The sequence below is a fragment of the Cyanistes caeruleus genome, chromosome 4, assembly GCF_971803275.1.
Source record: "Cyanistes caeruleus chromosome 4, bCyaCae1.hap1.1, whole genome shotgun sequence".
In the NCBI taxonomy this organism is placed as follows: domain Eukaryota; kingdom Metazoa; phylum Chordata; class Aves; order Passeriformes; family Paridae; genus Cyanistes; species Cyanistes caeruleus.
This window is the reverse complement of record NC_141704.1, coordinates 18,139,000-18,159,806: the sequence shown is the minus strand read 5'-3', so window position 1 is coordinate 18,159,806 and position 20,807 is coordinate 18,139,000. Positions and strand designations below refer to the sequence as shown.

Genomic DNA, 20,807 nt, shown 5'->3' with positions numbered 1-20,807 from the left:
TCCATTTAGGAAAAAAACCAATCTTGGAATTGTTTCCAGAGATAAGTCTGCCATAATCAGTAGCAATTATTATTAGCAAATTATTTTAATGTTTTATTAGTCTATAGTGCTTTACAGTTGATCTGAATTTGGCTTACTTCATCTAGATCATTTGATCTCATTACAGGATTACCTGCTGCACTGATGAATTCTGATATTATGAAGTGCCTGTTTGTCATGTGGATATGGAGACTTAGGGCATGTAATAACCCAACCTTCCCTTTATTAAGGAAGACTGAATTAATTAGCTACTGAAGGACATGTATTGTGAGAGGTATTTTCTAATCAATAGAACTTGTATAAACATTTTCTACACTATGAACACCCTTCTAATAATGCAGGCCTTGGAGCTGGACAAGACAATATCCTTGTAGGTTGTTGTACCACTGCCAAGTACAAAAACACAGATATCTTATCTATTCCAAACAAATATCCTGTTTAGTGAGACAGGATTTATGTGACTGGTTTTGATCTTGCTGTTTCATTTGAAGGCTGAATTAGCTATTAGCTGAACAGGTCTCTTAATACCTATATCGTCAGATAAAAAATAATAGACAAATTCTTCTGTTTTGTAAACATTGGCTACATTTGGACCTACTAAATGCATTTAAAAGTAATCAAAGCCATGTGGAATACCTGCACTGGTGCTCATTTTAGCATATGATCTACCCTTAGTGTTAGTGATCTGTCCTTACCGTTTGCCTTTCATACACTGTTTTGTCTTGTAGAAATAAAGTACGTTATTTTATGTCCTAAGTCCTTATTCTCTACAATTACAGATATATCATGCAGCATGTATTAAAACACTAGCTGATGTCCACTCCTGAGCAAATTATGATATTTATTTTACCTTCTTTGTCTGGGGGATTGAATCCTAAGTGATCTCAGTTACCAGTCTCCTAGAGTTCCTAACAGAATTGTTTCCAAGACTATTTCTGAGCATGCAAATCACATTTTTTCCATCTGAAGGAGTTTCTCTTTCATTCTCTCTGATACCTACAGAAAGAACCAAGGGAACCAAACAACTAGCAGGTGAAGTGGATTCCTGAAGGTGGGAGCTGCTTATACCCATTTGTGAAATTATCAACCAGTTTTAGTCCTTTGATAGGTTTCATATTCTCTTTGTATTGCTGTGTTTTTGTAAGCAAAATGTGTTAAGTCAAAGGCCTTGGAGTAGTCTAAGAACACTACATCAAGACCACTAATCAGCTGCAATTACTTCTGTTACTTTATTAAGACTTACAGTATGATCACAATGATATTAAATTAGGTAATTATACACAAGAGGAAAGTGCTCTTTCTCCTTAAACTCATTAATTCTTTGAAACTGAGCTGGGCTGTTGTTCCTACATACTGTGGTTAGGGAGAATCTTGGGATGTCAGTTTCTTTCCCATTTCTGTGACACGTTAGTGAACACATTTTTCACAGCAATTCTTGAGGGCAAGGCATAGGAAAACTTGACAATTCCTGTCTTGATCATTGTTTTCAGTGCAAGTCATATTCTTCATCCTCTATGCAGGTTTTTTCTGTGGTATGTTATTGCATAGGAACATGATAGCATAATTTTTCCATCTGTAGCATGAGTTGACTTTTCAGGATGATTGTCAGTGTGCATAACCTTGGGATGATTAGACTTGCAAATGCCAGAGGAACATGGCATGCCAAAATCATCTGGAGCACATGTGTATGGTTATATTGGCTATATTTGTGCATGCAGCTTGAAAGCAGCAGTAACTTCTCTGAAATTTGAATTGTTTGAAGTGGAGCACTTGGACTTTGCAGGGAGTGGAGAGGGTTCTGCACTCTATTTATGTCACTTATCAAAAGCAGAAAAGCCTGCACAGGGAATTTTGGCGTGTTCATTGTACTCTATACTTGGGATTTCTAGATAACATTCTCTTCTCTCTCAGTATAACAAATAAAAGAACAAAGACTTCATGGAGATAATGGAAACAGGGTTGCTTTCATTAAATTTTGCCTATATGAAGATATTTACATAACTAGAACAGGAATGAACATCCAAAACATCATAATAAGGTTCAGTCAAAAATCGGACCAGACAGGAAAGCATTATAACAATTATTTTTATTTATCAGTGTAACCTAGATTGCAGAACAGAGAAATAAAATTTAGAAACTAAAGAAAAGGGAAAAATCCAGAAAGATGATTACTTTTAATTCAGGAAGGGTATTAAAAAAGATTCAATACAGGGCACATTGAAAGTATAAAAATTTTCATAGAAAAATGTTTAATGAATAAATGAAAGAAGATATCTACAAGGCAATTAATATTTTCATAGGATATAAAGCAATCAAGGTCCAAGGCATTACAAGTTGTACTTCAGCTGGTAGATAGTTCCACTTGGTACATAAAATACTACTGCCCCAAAGAAATCAGTACCGGGCAAGGATAGCTGGAAGGAATTTAATTGTAAAGCTTAATACAGCACTGTCCAGTGCTTTTTTCTTTTTCCTTTGTCCTTACCTGTTAGATTAGGATTGCAGAGGCAATGAAATGAAAATAATGCAGAGGCATGAAATGGAAATGGTGACAAATGTATTTATTTGGTTGTGATCACACCTGGGAGACACAAGAATATGATTTGTATTTAAGCAAAGTGTTAATTAAAATATTTTTTTTACCATTTGGACTGTCTTGGTTTAAGACAATTTAAGAGGGTGGACAATCCCAAATGAGTTACCACTTTTTTTACCCACTCCCTTTTCACCAATAATAAGAGACAAATGTGAGAAGATATAAGTTTAAAAATGGTAAAAAATGGTAAAAAAAGTTTGGTAAAAAATGGAACAACAGGTGAAAAAGAAAAGTGATAAACACTAGCTACAATGCTCCTGAATCTCACAGACTTGGAACAAAGAGAAACAGAAATGGTGGACAATCCCTCCCCCCCAAGATAGGGCCCTCCATAGGTGACTGTGTATGGGGAGAGAGAGCAAAGAGAAAAGCAACATGGCCAGCAATCCTCCACAGTTACAAAAATTCATTCTTCTCGCCAAATAACAACCAAAGGGGAGAAAGGACAGAACAAAAAGAAAACCTGGAGTCTAAAACCAGCCAAATGCCCCTCATATCTCTCTGGTGGCCTGAACTGGGTTGGTAGCTGGAACCTGTGGAGGGACTTCACCTTCTCCTTGGCAAAAGTGGCATGCATCTGGCTGGGGTGACTTGGGCTCCATGCTCTCATGCTCTGACCAGGCACTGCTGGTAGGCTGGGGTGGCTCTGCAGAGTGGGACTGTTTCATTTGCCTTGGCATGGTGCTGCAGCTGCTTGTCTGCCATGCGCTCTCCATCACAGCTCTCCGGGCAAGAACGAGAGGGTAAGGCAGGAGAGCTCCTGCCTGAGCAACACCAACCTTAAAAGAGCAGCAGAGCCCCTTTGCTGACATTGTGGTTCTGTTTCTGGCTGCCAGGTCTTAAGAGATGGTAACAATTTTGGGTACAGGTAGTTATGGAATACAATAATATTTTGGGTTACCCAGGTCTGGAGCTATTCCCTTCTCATCCTCCTTCAGTGAATGCAATACTTCGTTAGCCTATCATAAAGGTTAGGAGAATAGTTCAAAATCTCTTACTGCAACCTGGAATGGGCCTGACTGTGCCACGAGATAATACTTAGCACACACCTCCCTCTGTCACACCCTGGTGCTCAGCTGCATGAAGGCTGATTTTCAGGGCTGAGCAGGCAGCACAAACAAAGAGCACAAACTGATCAGATTTTGTGATAGTGCTGTGCTTTTGCAGACAGAGACAGATCCTATGTTATTTGCATTTTGAAAGATGCATTATTAATCTTTTTGCACCTGGCACACAGTTACTAATATAGCATCTGGGCACTAGGCAGGCTAATAACCCTAAGAGTGCCTTCTTGTCTAACTGTGCCATTCTGAGGTGTAATAATAATGCCTCAACCACTGCAGACATCCACCTTTCTGCTCTTTAGTCTCTGAAGAGGTTGTATTTAAGCAATATAAAGTGGCCACAAGCCTTAAACATTCCCCAGTTCAGCGCAGAGACAATTCCTTTAGAGAAATAATTGAGAGCAATAGAGCTGGCACAGATTTCTTCAGTGCTTTTGATTATTTAATTAACTTTGAGACTATTTCTCTTACTGCATTTAATTATCACTACATTTTCTAGATCTTTGCAAAGCCCAATTCTCTTGCCAAAGTGATGTTTGTTTTCATTTTAAGGGATCTGCACTTTTGCTCATTGCTGATTTCAGTGCCATTTGTGTGTGTGATGACTGAAGTGACACTGGACCACTAAAAATATGAGCACAATGATTCACATCTTTCCTACTTTTTGAAATAAATAAAATTTTAAAAATATAAACTTCTATTAATTATGCACATTCAAAAAAATCACTAAAAGTTTGAGGTGGACATGACAAATTATTTTAACTTGCCATCAGGAATTTCTTTTCACCTGCAGAATAGGGTTAGAGTATTGTGGCACGTATCCAGGCAAAGTATGCCTTCACAAAGTAATTATTAATTATTTCTTGAAGCAAATTTAAAAAGTGATGAGAAAGTACTAACAAAAGCTTATTTCTGTTTTGCAAACAGAAGCAAATCTTCATGAAAATCAATGAAGCAATAAGCAATCAATGAATAGAAATTTCATTATGTAGCATCTCTGCACTCCTTAAGAAAATGAATGTATGGTTTAAGTTATGAATATTCAACAGTCTGTAAAATGCCATATTAAATGATTCTTCTAATATGCCTGAATTACTAATAGTTCCAGGAAAGGTTGCTCACAGTGTAGAAGGGGACTCTAAATTTGTCAATTCATTCTCAACTGAATTATATGCTAATATTATTATATGTAATTTGAATATTGCATCTTATACTTACTTTGTTCTTTCATTCCTGTGATCTAAAAGCATTTAGGAAATTATATTTCATGAAGTAAAGAAATCTGACTGGGAATTTACAGCAGGTGTTGTATACTCAATTTAAACCACATAAAATAAATCTCTAGGTGGCAATTGCCACACACGGCCATGTTTGAATAACGTGGTAACGTATTCAAAAGGACACAATGAATGAATGGCTACAAACAGATAAAAATGCTAAAATACAACATAATAATTGCCAGTGAAGAGGTTGTGTCTTCCAAATTAGGCACTTTGATGGTCCAGGGAGTGAACTTCTGCCTTTAGAGTAGGTCAGAGTCATTTTGCGGAAGTCTTTCTTTGTTGTTGAAAGCTAATTTGCCATACCCAGAAGTCTTTCTCAGAAATATTTTTAACTGAAGGTGATTAGAAAGATTTCAGAGGAGAATAAAAATGTTCCAAAGAGAATAAAAGCACAAGCTCCATTTCCCATACTGTGAGATGAACCCACCTTTGCCCTCTCTGAGCCTTTCTTCAGATACGAGAGACCCCAGAGCAAGGAACAAGAAGGGAAAGAGTACTTGTTGAAAGAAGGGGACAGAGAGGATTTTGCTTTTGCAAAAGCTGAAGAATGGCTCCTGGCCACTCTGGATTCAGAACCCTGAATTCTTGGTCCTCTTTCACAAAAGGTCCTGTAATCTTACACATTTATGATCTGCCCAGATTTTCTTTTGCTTTCCCCTCAGCCCATCAAAACTCTGGGGAGCTGGCCCAAGGAATTGCAAACAGTGGCATCCCCTTTAGTTCAGTTAAATCACTGCAATTTTTAAATTGTTAGTAGCAGTTTATTGTGCTGTCTAATAACTGTAATAATTCTCAGCACTTTAATATAGCTGTTCATCTTCAAAGAGTATCACTAATATTAACAAATTAATTTTCTGGTTTTCTTCTAAGTCACAGTATTGCAGGCTGTGATTGTGCAGACCACCTAGGTAATTATAATTTTCTTTGCATTGAAGATAATTCCAAAGACAGTTTTTTGTTATTGTAGGTGTAGTCTTGCAAATGCTAATTTCATCAGTTAAAAGTTAACACTAAACTGATTAAATGATAGAAATTTTGTTTAAAAACTTCAAGAGTGGCATGCTAGTAAATCCTTTTTGAGAGAGGATTCTTTCATCTAAAACTTGATTGGTAAGTACTGAAAAATAGTGTTAAAGGATTGGTTTTGACACAGCCCAGGCACAGGAGGAATATAAGGGAATTTAACTTTTTATACTATCAGAAATTATTAAATTAAATATCCAAAGTTCAGAGCAGTCTTTTGAGAATGTTTTCCACAATGATTTTGAGCTGAGCAGTGAGTAGAAATTGGTCCTTTTCACTTAAAAGAGGAAGTATGAAAGATGCATTTTGCAACAAATATTTTGGTCAAGATGCATAATACATGAGCCATTGTTCTACTGACCACCATTTTCTCAGTTCTTGATTGTTTTTATTACTCTAGTGATTATTGCTTCTTCCTTAAGGGACAGCAAACAGTTAAACTAACAGAGTTAACTATTTTTCTTACTCTAAGGTAATAAGAATTAAATAATAAAAGGCATTTGAAATGAGCAACAGAGCAGATTCCTTAAATGTCTTCTGTCTCCTGTCTCCAGGGACAAGCACAACAAGGTGAATCTCATCATTATTTGTCTTTTCAAGGACAAAGCTGTGATAGACAGGGCTTAATGTGTATCTTGGTGGAATTGGATTTGGTCCTCAGGGCTGGGCCAGAAGGCTTCTTTGTTAGATTTGTTAGATTTACTCTCTCTCCTGTGTTCTCTCTCTACCACAAACAAAATTACCTCTTGGAGGCCTGCATCAGCCTCAGCACCCTGAGACTATCTCCTTTTCTTGATTTCAGTCACATCTAAATCTGTTTAAACTGTCGACATGATGATTTGTGGAGAGACAGGGATTAAGCAGAAGGGAGATTAACACAGTTGTCTGTCTTCTTTGAAATAATATACCTGCTGCCAGTAAGGGCATTCTTCAATTTACATAACTTAGCTCAAAAGGAGGGTTTTACGGTTGTTATTGGGTTGCTTTTTTTGCTGTCAGCAGTACGAACTCCTACCTGCATACTTAAAACCTTGACAGTCCATCTCTTCAATTCCTGTAAGACTGAGACATGCCCTCTTCTTTTCCCAGACAGAACAGGATTTTTTGGCATTTGAATAATATGCATTCAAATAGATTATTTAAAAAATACGTATTAAATTCTGCTGGATGATGTATTCATATACCCTAAAGAAAACACCTACATTCCAGGAGAGTCAAAACTCTGTGAACAATTGTTTTGAAATTGAATGATGATCTCTTTTTTAATTTCATTTGCTGAAATAAATTGGCAGATTAATTATTATTTTAGTTGTCTAGAAAAAAAAAAAAGCCATGCAATATCTTCTTCAATACTTACTTAGGTACTTCTTAACAGCAGTTAACTGAATTGCTTGTTCAGAATTTTGGGCTTGGCCTTCTTGTGGGGGGGAACAAAGGACTGCAGAAAAGAAAGAAGAAAATTTTATCAATAAACAGGAAAAAGAGTATTTTTCTCACACTTTATACCTTTTATTTTATTCAGTTATAAGGGATAAGGCACAGAGCCTTTTCTTCTGTATATACAGGACTTTGTGAAGGAAACTTTGTTTTGAAGGTTTCAGTTGTTTCAGTTCCTTATTAGGAACTGAATTGTGAGGTAGCACTATGCAAGTTAAGGCAAAGCACAAATTTTAAGCCAGAAAATTGATAAATGTACTGTTACAGCCACAGAAGCTGGAAGAAATATACAGGAAAAAAAGAAATAATTACATGGAAAAAAAGACCTCCTGCTTAGGTGTGAAACTTCTTTTTTTAGTACTTTATATTTTTATATGAAATCTCACATAAAAGCTGCTTCATGATTGCTGGGTAGTGTGCTGTTCTGTTAGGATGAGGAAGCTTATGTAGTTTTCTCCAGCCTTGCTTCTCTGGGAGTCAAAGCACTTGTGAAAACATCTGTTGCACCAGAACTAGGAAAGTTTTTTTTTATTAGAGAGCTTCAGCTTGTTGCTCATCACACTGCAGAAGAACGAAGGCAGAGGAACAGACAGAACTGTTCTTCTCATCCCCCTCTGTGTCTCACTGAAATGCTAAGCAGCTCTTAACGTGCTATAGGGTTGGGGTCTTTTTCAATGTGAAAAGCTAAAGTAATATGCACAACTACAAGTGATGACATAAATAAAACGTGTGAATGAGTCAATCCATTTCTTAACCTATTTCCTGGGTCAAATACATTTCTGAGGCCTGACAAATTTACTTATTTTTCTTTTGGTTCTTTTTTTCAGACCTTTTACTTCATGATTATCTTTGAGTGTCCTCAGCTGTATCTATTAACCATGCATCAAGAAACAGATTATTTTCCTGAACTTCCTAGCTAAACCAAGCAGCTGTAAATTGTTCAGATTTTTAGTCAAAAACTTTCAGATAGGCATCCAAACTTCGAGATGATTGTAAGGCATGAACTGGATCTTTCAGATTTATCCATTTTTGGCAGAAATTCCAAAAGAAATTGCTTTTCCGTCTTTGTATTACCTCCATCTTTTAAATAGATCCTGTGACATGAAATTTTGTTTACTTGACACTTGTTAATATCAGGATTTCTTTGAGGGCATAAAGATGGAGGCTCAGTCCTCAGGTGTGCACAAATCACGACATTGAGTTGGAAGAGATTATCTCAGTGATGACAACGTGAGGAGGAGTGGGTAACATTATCAGTGACACACCGCTATGGTGGACCCTCAGCAGACTCCGTATTCTCCAAAACCACACAAAGTCTCTGCAAGTCTTTGCATTGGTTTTACTGGCTTAAGACAACATCATTTATGACTATTATTATTTTTGTTTTACCTGTCAACCAGTGCTGGGCTGCTGGTAGTTGAAAAAGACTCAGATGTGAAAAGAAAGGCTGTGTCTTGCACAGGCTTAGAGCAGGTATGGTAGAGACAAATAACTTCATAAGAAAGGACACACAATGATTAACAGAGGGAGAATACTTGATGAATAGATCCTTGCACTAAAAGAGATTTAGACAGCTGTATGTATTCCAGTACATTCTATCTATAGTAATTGTAGATGTTTCTATAGGTGAGATCTTATTTTGTAATTAATTGAATTGCTGAATTGGATGTTTTTAAGAAGGACAGTCTTAATTCTAGCCTTAAAATCTTTAAAGGTTTACTCCTAACTAAATAAATTGGTCAGGAAGAATAGGGCATCTCTATAAATTATCTTGGCATTCCACTTAGGGGAAAAAAATTATCTGGAAATTACCTTTTATTGCCTCAGATACAAGAAGAATCAGAAGTGCCAAAGGGATGCTGAGAAAGGCTGCTGTACTGTCCCCTTCTATTTTAACCCATTAGTTTGTTTGCTTTCACTCTTAGACTTTTCAGAAAAAAACAGAAAACAACCTCTTGACAAAAAGAGTTCATTATTTCCTTTTAGTGTGTGAAATTACATCAGCTGTAATTGCATCTTGGTTGCCACTAAATCTATGATGTGAGAGGAATTAATATTGCTAACTTTCTGAAATGTTTGTTTTATTTTGTGCAGGTTTAGAAATGTACACACAATTCACAAAAAACAATGAATTTTGTTTATGCTTGCAATACCTAATCAAAAATGAAGACAGAAAAACATTTCCTCTAAACTCATTCTGCAAATTTAATTGCTTACAATATTCTCTGTAGGAATAAAAAAATTGCATGAATGCCCAGCATGAAGAGGCACTGGGATTAAATATTAAACAATTCACCTTACTGTGACTTCATATTAATGGGTTAAACATTTTAAACAGTTTATGTATTCACATCAATTTAAACTGCTGGGTGTATCTGTGGAATGAATAAATTTGCTGTTGTTTTTTTGGCTTATCAGTAAATCTAGTACAAAATCAGATGCTATTCCAGTTGGATTTATATTGCTGCAACAGATAGAGATTATTACTGATGCCAAGAAGACTGATTTTCTGCTGATTTGATTAGGACAGTAACTGTGCAAAGCTACATATTAACATATTAGAACACTGCAGTCCCCTAGAAGCCTGCAGAAGGGAATTTTGTATTGGATTTGGAAAAAACTGATCTGTTGTTTCTGTATCCTACTGCATTTATTAGAAAATTCATACAAATTCTTTAATCAGCCTGTTCATGTGTGCTAGGAAATGGGCTTTCCATATTAACCAGGGAAATGTCAACTCAAGGCTATGGGGGCTGGTGCTAATAAGGTTAATGAATAGCTGGCCTGAAAAGCAACAGATGGGCCTAACAGAGCGGGAGCCTTAATGGCATTTGTAATGCCTAGGGTCAACTGCAGTTTATCTTCATTTTTTTCTCATTTAAAATATTCCAACGGAATAATAAAATAAGTTTAAATTTTCCCCACAGGGAGATGAAATTTATGCAGCACTGTTTATTGAATATCAATGTGTTTGGTTATAAACAGAGGACTGCTACACCACTGCTAGAACTGTAGTTGGTGTATATCTGCATTTGCAGAGGAATTTTTCATTTAGCTCACTTAAAACAGTACTCTCTTTTTATCAATTGCCTCTGCAGAGCTGGTTTGGATATTTTATTTTATTTTTTTTCTTGTATTGTTTTTTTTTTTCTGAAGAAGCTAACACAGAAGGTCAGTTTATGGCTCTATATTGCAATTAGATACATGACAATTATGCTAAATTTGCATAAAAGAATTCTAAGGGTAGAGTTTGAATGCCCAGGTTGTGGTCTCCCCTAAGATGACAGAATTAATGCTCATTATAATAGAATGTCATATGATAGAATAGGGTAGAGATGATGGTAAATATATGGTAGAAATCATAACTGTTTCTAGATAAAGCAGAAACTGTTTCTGATCGAAATGTATTTGCTGGATCTAAAATAACTTCTGTGACCTTGTTGTCCTTCATCTTAAATACACTAGTCTTTAGTCAGGAGAAATAATCTGCACAAGAGGCAATTGATGTAGTCCTCTCTACTCTAAATACAGGCTCAAGGTGATGTTAAACTATCGTTACAGCACATCTATTGCCTGAATTTAGTCTGCAAGATTTAAGGTCTAATATCAGCTAAGGCAGTGAAACATAATGTTGAGGGAGGTTTTAAGACTTGTTCTAACAAGCAATTTTTTGAATAGGCATTGCTCTTGGGGAAAAAGAAAACACTGAATTCTTACTTAGCTTATGCCTCCCTCAAATAGCTTCAGGTAAACATATGGATCCACAGTAGGTTTATTTATGAAACTCACTTTCATACTTTGTAAATGCATGGAAATAGTTAAGAATGTATTTAAGTTTGGGGTGAAACTTTTTAAAGCACTTAATCCTGAGATGATGCTGCCTAGTTTTCCATATCAAGTGCTTTTGATCACTCCTCTTCTGCTTCTTTAGCACTCCCTTCAAGTCTATGTTAAAACTTCCTTTGACTTTAATGGGGGCAGAGTCAGGGCAAAACTGTGGGCTTTTGAAAATCTCACTTTGTGTGGATTTTAAACTATTATTGGATTAGTCATAATGAAAACCATAAATTTAACTGTAAGTTTGAGCAGTTCAATGATTTCAAAGTATGATGAAATTTGTCTCACCCAAGTTTAGATGTCAGAAAATTAGGTGTCCAAGTCAAGGCCAGCCAACATGGTATTCAGGACCAATCTTCCTACTGAAGTTATCCAGCAAAGAACAGAAGACATGATTAATTATTTAAGATGTAGCAACTGAATTAATTTTCCTACTCTTTGTAAAAAAAAAAAAGGATTTCTGTTACGATAATCTTGACATTTTGAGATGCAGGAATCTGCTTTATAATGTTGTTATTTTAAACTGACACAAAAGATCAAAAATTTCAGATGTTGTTTGAATTAACAAATAACTTTGTATATTTTGCTTAAAGAATAGAATTTTCCACATATGTTATAGATTGTTTCAAAGCCAGTGTCCTGAGAATAATATATATCTGAATAATTTACTAATTGTCCTACTATACATTTGGCAAAAGTAAAAAAAAAATATTACTGAATAATTTATGTAATGAATTTTATAGAATTTGTCAAATAATATTTAATCTGTTTTTTCTCACAGATAGCTATGGTCTGGAGTAAAACTCATCACATAAATTCAAGAGCAGAAAAGTCTAATTTTAGCATAGAATGACTTAAATCTGGATATTAGTTTTTGATAGACTGCTTACTGGCCTGGGAACAGGACCATCCTTGCACAGTACTGTACAGTTGCAACTAATTGCAGGCTCTGTAGATATAGCAGAGAGGAGTGGAATCTCCTCACTTTTCCCTTGAGCACCAGAGAACTTATGGAACAGGTGTTTTTTATATTCTTTCATGTTTACTGCTACCCAGCAACAACCAGTCCGTTCTGAGTCTGGTTTAACAGAAAGCACTTCCACTTGAATTCTGAAAAATACCATTGCTTTGTATCCTGATGTATCTTCAGATGTCATAGTTTCATTTAATTGTACAGATGACATCTACTTTTCCCTACCTGAACCTTCTATCTTGAGAGTATCACCTGTCCTCTGACTCATGTGAACATTTCCTTTATTTGAACGATTTAAATTTGCACAAAGCAGTTTAATTCATTAAAGAAGAAACTAAAACTTTCATATTAAATTGAAAGTCAGTATAGCGTAGAAGTCTTGTACTTCTGAAGTTCTGATTGAATTCAACATGAGTTTTGGGAATTTTACAATAGGATAGATTTTTATTTATCCCGCCTGCTGACTTTTCAGGAGAAGAAAAGACACATTTGTTGTTAATGGTAATTTTTCAAATAGTGACTTTAAAAAATTGTGCTTATTGAGCTATGTCTTATTTAATTATTTTAGGTGGCACAGATTATATTTGTAAGCCTGTTAGGTGGTAAGTTTCAGAGAGGATTTCAAACTTCTAACTCCAGAAAATCAGTTGATGATCACATGAGAAAAAACGATGACCAATTTTCTGAAAAAGAATGTAACCAATTGCTATCTAATAGTTGTAACATTTTTAAAAGATAAGCTTTCCTTTTTTTTTCTTCCCACCCTCCACCCTGATAGCTTTGTGATTACCTAGAATTCTGCATGCATTAATTTAATGTATAAATTAACAGTGTTTAGTCTTCTGTACACTTTTTGTAGTTCAAATCTAGAAATTGTATAGCATAAGAGAATAACACATTGCCATATGGAAAAATATAATGCCAATGAAATCTGATAGATGGCACTGTTGGATTGTTGATAAAGCATGAGCCTGACTCCTGTGTTACCAGCATTCAGAAGGATGTTATTGCTTATTAAAGAACTGTTGCTTTAGAAAGCTTGATAGAAACACATTTATTTCAGTCTGTATTTGCTCAGTAGTGGGACTCAATGTACTGGTCTGGTTGTTGGTCTGTAATTCTCGCTTTTTTATTTGTTCCACAGCATCTCTATATCCCATTAGGACTTGCTATGATTCTACCAAGGTGTGTGGGTGTTTCTTACCTTGCACAGCTTCTAGTTAGAGCAGAGACTTTGAAAAAAAAAATCTTTGATTTTTTTTCTTCTTTAGTTATAAGTCAGAGCATTGAACATTGCATTGCATTGAATACCTTTCATATTCCATTTATCATTTTTTTTGAGGTCTTAAGAATGACAGCCACATCCTGTGGGATTGCTGGTACTCAGAGATGAGTTGACTATGATCATCTGAAGCAAATGAAAGGCTAAATTGTCCAGCTTTTGCACTAACTTAAGATGATACAAATGCAAAAGCACTGTTGGAACCAGTCCAGGTAAATCCATTGGATTTCATTTGAACTAAAACCTAATGCAGCTTTTGCAGGAATATTAAAATGAGAATTTTCTTGATGTATTATCTGACATGCAACTTGGACTATTACCAAAAAAATGTTGCCAAACAATGAGCAGCAATGAGATGATTTATCTGTCCTTAAATCTATAACAATGTTGTTGAATAAAAGTTACATTGAAGAGTTATTTTATGCACAAGAGGGATTCTTTTATTGAAAAATCTTCATACCAGTTGTGAATTCTATGATTGTTATGGCAAAAACTAAAGCTAGACACAGACTTGTTGAACATCTCTTTTGCAATATTCATTCTGTTTGTGCTGTCATTTATTTCCAGTCTTAGTACTGCTCTGAATAAAACTCCACAGTAAACTTCTAAACATATAAATATGAAGCATTATTAAATAGTTGTTCATTTTTTCTGTTTTAAAATTGACTACAATTGTGCAATTTCTGTGATGTCAAATAATAGTGAATATACCTAAAATCAGTAAATGCACTCTTCCACCTTAGAAGATCTAAGCAGCACACTGAAGAATGTAATGGATTTGGGAAGGTAGAGTTGCTATAATTGCATAACTTGAAATGTATCATGCACTACTAAAATTTTCCCTTATGATAATGAAAAAATCGATGTGACAACACCATTAGTGATTATCTTCTTTCAGGTCTCAGGTATTTGGGAAATACAAGGACAGCTCTTTCCTATTATGAAAAAAATCAAAAACTATGCCTGCAAATTTTCTCCTGGAATGCTTTTTTCCCTTTTATTTCTTCATAAAACAAAAGGTTTGTTCTGCTGGAGAAGAATTACAGGAACTGTAAGAACTCTGAACTTGAAAGCTGTTGGGAAGCCCAGGTATGTCTGATGGCCCTTTGCCTGCACATTTTCTCTGTGTACTGAGCACCTTTTGTTCTCTGTCAGCAGAACATCAGCCAAACTGTTCTTGCCTGGTAGCAGCAGCTGGATCCATGGCCTGGAGTCTTAAACGGTTTTAGAAGTCCATGAAGGTGTAAATGGGAAGAAAGCACGATTATTTTCCCCTGAGATGGGAAATGTGAGTCTGCAAGTCTTGTTTGAAGTCGAAGCTGCCTCCTGGCTTGTGCATTTGGCCTTTGGTCGCATGCACATTTTTTGGGTATACACAGTTCCCTGTGTGAGAGTTAGAGAATTAAGATATACAAAAATTTCTGCCAAGACTTTTGCATTTCTTGTCTGTACATCTCTTTACACAGAATTCTTAGGGGAATGAAATAATACTCAGTTATTTTAATAGATATTAGAGATTAGGAAAAGATACTAGTCAAGTATGGGAATGAATCATGAGGACTGTACATACATCTGAGTGAAGTACAATTTATTTGCTTTGAGTCAAGCCACCTAGAGAGAAGTAAATTCTATTTCAGCTAGAAGTATTTGTGCAGAAATAGATTATGCCTATTATTTATGTCTTACAAGCATTTATAATTTCACAGCTGCACCAAATTATCAGGCTGTTCTAAGAATACAAAGGACTGCACCTAATTCAGTGATTCTGTTCCAAGAAAATCTTCTAATGATATAGCAAAAAATCAGTTTATACTGGAATGTTTGAACTTTTCATGAAATGTAAAATAGTTTTGCTGATGAAAATTTTGCTCCTTTTGTTTCAGGGGATATTTTTTACTAAAAAATTTGTATTTAATAGAATAAAAATGGATTTTTGGGGGAACATCCACTGCACATGGTATAACTCCTTAATATAACTTTTCAGTAGATCAGATTTGTTCTTAAAAATATCCCTGAAAAAAAAAATGCAATTATATCATTTATGATTTTGGGGTTTTGAACATTTATACTTTTAAAAAATAGTCTGCGAAATGCCAGTGTCTGTTCTTCAACTGTGTAATTAAATGGACTCTAGTAGACAAAGATTTTAATCTCCACAAGCACATGTAATAGATACCTCTCACCTGAATGTATTCTAGATGACCAATCGCACCATTTGAGAGGCACTGATGTCTCAACTGCTTCCATAACCAGATGCTTAATGTTCAGGGAAAAAAAGTAGTATTAGATTTTTTAAAAAAATCTACTCATTTAGGTGGAATAAAACAGGTTCTAGGAGTAATTTGGGACTACTTCACTGCCTGTAAGAATTCATCAAGGCAATCTTTTTGCCTAATGATCCAGCCATGGCTGTAAATTACAGCACCGTTGTAGTTTCAGCTAGCTTTTGTTTTAACATAAGAGAAAAAAAAAGGGTGCCTTAGTTAGAAAATTATCTGGTATTTAAAATGATGTTTTAAGTCATTTTAAAGATTTGAATTATATTTTCTTTCCATTGATATCTCTACTTGTCATCTCAGAAACATTTTACCCTTCCCTTGAAAGCAGATAAAACTTGAGATGTCTTTTTCCTGTACTTTAAAAAAAGGACGATGAGCTTTCCGGTACCTTATGCCAGAGATTCAGAGGATTTTCAAGAGATTGCATGTAAGAAATTCTGTTTAGAACTTTATTCAAATAGTCATAAAAAAGTTTTGTTTACATAAATGAAAGAAAATGAGAAACTTAATATCAACATAATGACTGTGTCCCACTCCATATGAATGAATAGGGTAGAGATAAAAAATATATGGTAGAAATCATGAACATTTTTAGATTAATTTATTGACAGAAGATATTTTTTGTCAAAAATGCAGAGAGAAGCTCAAAAGATGGTGAAGTTTGATGGTGCCAGGAAAACCTTTGCTCTGTTGAGGACACGCAAAGCTGTAAAGCACCTCAGTGAGAAGCACAATGGAACTGTTATAACCACAAATCAGAATTAGGTACTAAGAAATATATTTTCATGATTTGATCCTTCTACAAAGCATAATTTGTCCTTTTACTTACTGAAGGAAAATACTGAAGGTTGTATGTGAGACAGCTTCTTACAAAACTCATTATTTTGGGAGGATCTAATGGATCTTGAATATTCTAATGACACCTGATTTGGAGATTATCTTCCCCTTGAAAAATATGAAGCACAAGAAACAATTTCTGCTATTTTAAAAATGGTAAGCCACTTGAATGAATCTAAAAAGTACATCTACTGATCACTTATCTCTGAAGTAATAGAAATAATTTGCCAGTGGCAAACTATATTTTGAAAAATTATCAGCAAACATTATAGACTAAAACATTACCACTTCAGTTAATGTTTTTTTTTCCTTAAGAATGCGCTCAAGAATATATGAAAATACTTTAAAAATTACTTTGGTTAATCCATGTTCATTTACTAACTCCTAATTATTAGAAAAATGTGTATGGAAAACATTTGCAGAAGACATATATTTGCAAATGTTGAAGCTTGAAATAAAGCCCTCTATTATTCAGACTTAACTGAATCAGACATAGCATCACACTTGCTATGTATTTCTAGATATTTTTTTTCTTTCTGCCTTGATGTTTTAGTGTCCAATTTCCCACTGAAGATCCAGGGAATGTAACCACTTCTAGAAAAAAGAAATAAATTTAGATTTTATTATTAAACATAAGCTGCTATGGGTTTGAATGATCAGCATTAAGAATATTCAAATGGATATTTAGTCTAACTTTGCTGTGTGCTGCAATTCATTTTAGCAATTTTTTTTAGATATGGATGAGAAGATTTCTGCTTGTGATATGATTGGTTGAAACAATAGAAAAAGGTGCTGAAAAGTTCCATGTATATATTTTTTTAGAAGGAATAAATGGCTTTTGTGTAAATATTTCTCACTTTCTCCATTGTTTACTTTATACTTTATACATTTATAGTTGTGATAGATTTTTCCCTTTATCCAGGCCTAATAAAATCACTTGGTTATTGAAAATAGTTTTTAATAAAATTTTTTAAAAAATACCATATAAAAACATAAATAATCTTTAAAAATAGGTGATTTTTTCTTCTGTGAAAAAGGAAAATATATAAAATGCACAAAAGTCTGTTATAATATTTTTTTCAATGAAAACATGTCATCTCATTGTAATTTACCTCACCATTTTCAATAGATAGTTATGCTTCAATTTTGAGTATGAGGAGAAAATCTATTGTATAATGTCTCATCTCAGGATTCAGAATTGAGAAGGATAAATTTGCTGAACAGTAATACTTTATTGAAAATACTTTTCAATAAGAAAAAGAAAACCACAATTTTTGAATAATAAGGTATGGTCCAAAAAAGAGAAACTCATACATAACTGAATATTTGACACACATTGTCTTAATTCCTGCTAAAGCCAGGTGAGGTGGTTTGTTTTTATTTTGTTTGTTTGTTGTTGTTTTTTCATTTTATAACTCTCTTGAAACTAAGGGAATAGTCTGTAGGAGAAAATGGCTGTGCAACAGTCCAGGCTCCCATCACTCCCATCATCCATTTGTGAGTCAGTTCCTGATCCTTGCTTTGCAATAAAGCATTTAGTCACCTTTCTCCCAAAGCTTTACCAAGACAGGTTTGATTTTGTTGTAAATAGTGACATTATTGAGTGGCAAATAATCACTGTGACTCCTGTGAAACCTGAAAGTCAGTCATTTCTCATAGGAAGGCTGATTGATGCCTTCTCTTTTCTGCATCCAGAAGAAGTTCCAGTTATTCCCACTTGGACACACACACTCATGCATACACTTATGCTACATCTCCTTTTAGAATTAGAAGACTGCAGCATTAAATTAAAGTTTAAAAGAATTAACTAAAAAAAATAATGAAACAATTTGTCATGGAATCAAGATAAATGTGAGGGTTTTGAGATAGAATGAATAGACCTGTCTAATGAAAGTGAAGGAGGTAACAGTGTGGGAGACGCTTTGGGCTGAAAGATGCTATTTTGAAACTTTTGAAGAAGTTTCTTGCTTTGGGAGTAAGAAACTGAATCCCAGACTGGGTTGAGTTGTGACCTTACAACCCCACCCTGGATTAGGGTTGGTGCCAGGGCAGGTTGTTCAGAACCTCCTTGGTCTTGAAACATGAAACTGGGCACTTCTCACCTGGACGTGTTGCGAGGTAAAGATGAGAAGCCTCTTCTCCCCTGCAAGGGACTGCAATTCCTCCTTTACTGTTCAGCACCCCAACATGTGTGAGCACTTAGTACTGCTATTCTTCTAGCCTTGTATGGTTTCTTTTGCTAGAATAAAAAAGTTAGTTGGAATCTCATAGAAGTTTTGTAACATTAAAAATTACCAAAATAAACCCCAAACCAAAATGATGCACTAAATTTTGCCAGAAAAATGTCTCACCTTTCTGAGAAAAAAACTATTAAATCTCCTAAAGGGAATTGTATTGAAATGAAAGGTCTCACTTCCATGTTTGTGAAAACTGCAAGAGTAGAGGTGATGGCAAGGAGTTGCAATAGCTGTCAGGAGACTAAACTATGCTAAAGACCCCAGATTCTACAACATAACAACAGACCCTGAAAGAGTCATGGCAAAGCTGACAGATACACAATGCAAGCAATTTACTGATTATCTGGGGAAGATAACAAAACACCTGCTGCTTACTAAAGTCCGCTAGCTATCAGCATTAGAGAAAAAAAAACTCAAAATATTCTCCTCATCTGCCTCTGTATATTTTATTTTATGATGCACTTCCCCATAATTTCCATAGAGATATATCTAGAAGCAATTGTGTACATGCCTTTTTGCATGCAGAATGACACAAATGAAGATTACTTAAACTTGCTATTCTGAGAAAAGAAGACCTTTAAAAATCTGTTTTAAATAAGCTCCTCCATACAGAACCATTTTAAGTCTCTGATCTGCCCCTTTTGGAGATAGCATGGTACATTTATCATAACTTAAATGAAGGGTGTGCTTATGATTTTTCCTTTAAACAGCTAACGTAGAAGAGAACAAATAAAGGTCTTAAGAACATTTTTAGGCTGGATTTTTGTACCCACGTATATTTCAAGTCACACTTTTGGTCATGAGTCTGACTGCTGCTGGAATTTTTTTAGAGCATTGGTCTGTACCCCATACATAAATGAAGATATCAGGATATGGACAGTGGTCAATGAGTGTGGACATATTTTATTTTAAAATGTTTAAAGCAGAAAAGTATAGGAAAAGACCCAACTACTTGCTTGCATGAGTAGAAAACTGCAAATGTTTTTTGACCTTGAATACTACTGTTTTTTATAAGTATAATTTTTAGGAATCTGTCTAGCCCAACCTCATAGGGTTGATCTTCTATTCTGATTTCTTGTTCTTTTTTTTTTTACCTGATTGTTAGAACATATGAATTGGGTGGTCTCTGATATCTCTTTCTATTCTAATTGAGTGTCCTGAAAGCCAGCTCTGCAGATACAGGTGTTTTAGAGACAGTGGGTTGCATCCTACTGCTTGGGCAAAAAACTATCTTGTGAATGTGTGTATCTGTGACAACATGTGTCAATCATTTGTGACTCTTCTTCTGGAAGCCATTGTGAGTTATTGTAAGCTAGCTGCTGCATCCAAAACAGACCCTCAAATACTAACCAAGAGAATCACAGGGTATGAGGTTGGATTAAACACTTCCTTAAGAATTGGTTTTTTTTCTCTATAAAATCCCTTTTTAAAGTATGGTCATCAAGGTCTTTAATCAAAAAGATAAAACCTTTTTTATTAATATTAATCATTTAAATATGGTTGTAAATATGAATTCATTTATGCACTGAATTTTAGCTGTGCTCTTGAGTTGTAGTTTGAATCCATGAAATTTGAATTCACACTGATTTTAAGAACAGTGAAAAATTATCACTTAACTAGAGAGCAGTAGAATCACGGTGGTTTAACAGCATTCTTGGCTTTTATGGCAGGAGCAATATGATAAAACCAAGGGCCCTTAACTGGTAATTTTCCAGAGGGGAGAATGCTGGTGTTGCTGCCCAGGTGCTGGCAGTGGCAGCAGTGGGACAGCCTCTGTGAGGAGAGGATGGGGCTGCCCAGAGAGGATTTGAGCCAGCCCTGAAAGAGACCCACTGCTGGCCAAAGCTGGGCCCTTCAGCAGTGCCGGTGGTGCCTCTGTGAAAATACGTTTAAGAAAGGGTAAAACCAGCTGTGTGTCAG

At 35.2% G+C, this 20,807-nt stretch overlaps 1 long non-coding RNA gene across 2 annotated transcripts; it reads right to left on the bottom strand.

The window, feature by feature from the left end:
* Positions 1–7,240: 7,240 nt before the first annotated feature.
* LOC111923076 (uncharacterized) lies at positions 7,241–20,127 on the bottom strand. Of its 2 annotated transcripts, XR_015285882.1 has the most exons (8): positions 19,982–20,127; positions 18,753–18,889; positions 17,133–17,244; positions 16,643–16,758; positions 15,718–15,790; positions 14,716–14,917; positions 11,568–11,641; positions 7,241–7,443 (listed from the first exon to the last, which is right to left on the bottom strand). It is a non-coding gene; the product is annotated as an uncharacterized LOC111923076 (long non-coding RNA). The 2 variants fall into 2 exon arrangements; XR_002860906.2 differs by lacking the exons at positions 7,241–7,443; positions 11,568–11,641 and having other exon boundaries at positions 14,505–14,917.
* Between the last annotated feature and the right edge of the window lie 680 nt (positions 20,128–20,807).